The sequence below is a fragment of the Cyprinodon variegatus genome, unplaced genomic scaffold, assembly GCF_000732505.1.
Source record: "Cyprinodon variegatus isolate N-32 unplaced genomic scaffold, C_variegatus-1.0 Scaffold504, whole genome shotgun sequence".
Taxonomy (NCBI): Eukaryota; Metazoa; Chordata; class Actinopteri; order Cyprinodontiformes; family Cyprinodontidae; genus Cyprinodon; species Cyprinodon variegatus.
Window position 1 is genome coordinate 534,805 of NW_015150957.1, and position 1,653 is coordinate 536,457.

Below are 1,653 nucleotides of genomic sequence, written 5' to 3' on the forward strand. Positions count from 1 at the left end.
TTATTATATGAGTGTATTTTTACCAACCGTCTAATGAACTATTCACCGTTATTAACATAAAAGTACCACGATCTGCTTTGCTATTGGTGTCGTGTTTAAACGGCTCACCATCATGCTGGAATCTGCCGTGTGTCGGGGTATAAATAAGGTCTGGTTAGTTAACCCAGTATCAGGTGGGTTTAAGAGGAAATTTTCACACCATTACATCTGCAAGGAGACATCCTAGTCCACAGTTGTGTAGGGGGCCAACCAGATATCAGTGACAGGGCCCCTAAGAGGTCGGGGGCCCCAAAACAACTGCAGTCTCTGCTTACCTATAGTTACGTCATTGCTTAGTCAGTAGTTTCAGGTAGGATTTGATGTCGCCCGTTCTGGCCCCCGGCAAACATTTGACTATGGTCCCTGGTGTCTCTAATGCCACGTTTCTGACAATGGAGCTGCCAATCACCAGAGTGGGCTTTTCAGTGGGTGCATCATTGAGCGGGGAAAATCGGTTACAAACCTGGAGGGTTGGTGGTGACCAGTGAGCAGAGATCCACGACTACCCTTTCTGCATACTGTTATGCAATCCCCTGGCTGCTCAGGCACTGTTGGAGGACCACTGCATGGGGGTGTTCCTGGTCTTGTTGGCTTAGCAGTTGGACTTACTGTAATTCCTGGATGTTTAATAGCTCAAAGCTGGGATTCTAACCCTGGCACCCTTGTCTCCAAAGCTACATAATACTATACTTATTACACATCCTATTATCACTAAAGGAGGCAGAGGAACAGGGGCGTGCACACATAGACACTAGGTGGTGCTAAAGCACTAGGAAGTTTGCCCTTTATCAACGAAAATGCCCTTTTTAAACTTTTTTTTTTATTATTATTATTATTAATATTAAGATTTTACTGAGGTCGGTTTTGAAATGATCTTTTGAAAACCTGAGCCATTAAAAACGACTGAAACAATGCCCCGAAATGAGCCACCTCCTTGCGCACACCCGACCAGCCTATCTCTCTTCCTTTGTCACGTGAACTCGCAGGAACGGTCGCTGACAGGCTGCTTCTCCCGTGCCCCATTAGCCAGGTAATATACAGATCAAGCTAAATAATTTTGTTGTGCATTAAAATGTCTCATTCAGCAGCACCAAACATGCATTTTTGTCGACTGGTCACCTGATAAACTAGTTAGGCTAGATAAAGTTTTACACTGTAGCTCAAGTCAATGACATAACGTGAGGACGACCACATAGGCTACAAATAATTTCGGTAGAGTTTGCAATTGCAAATCTATGTGTTAAGACAAACGTTTTCTGTTGTATAGGTTTTGTTAGGCAACATAAATTAACACATTTTGGTCTCTTTATTGTCTTAATTGTATATTGATTTAGTAATTGCAGCACAATCTTAAGAAAGGAGAGGCTGAAAAGAGAACGAATAAAGGAGCTATAGCAGGCAGCGCTGGGAAGCGGCTCTTTGCTCTCCTGGATGACAGCAAAGCCAAACGATGACAGGTCAGAGTCAAGGCCAGACTCACTTACTGTTGTGAGCCTTAGTTATATGCTATTGATCTGCTCCTTAGGGTTAATCTTATTGAAAAATCTTAAAAGCTGTTCACATTTTATTTTTAAGTGGTTTGTACAAAATCAGCAAGTATTAAAATAGCTATTA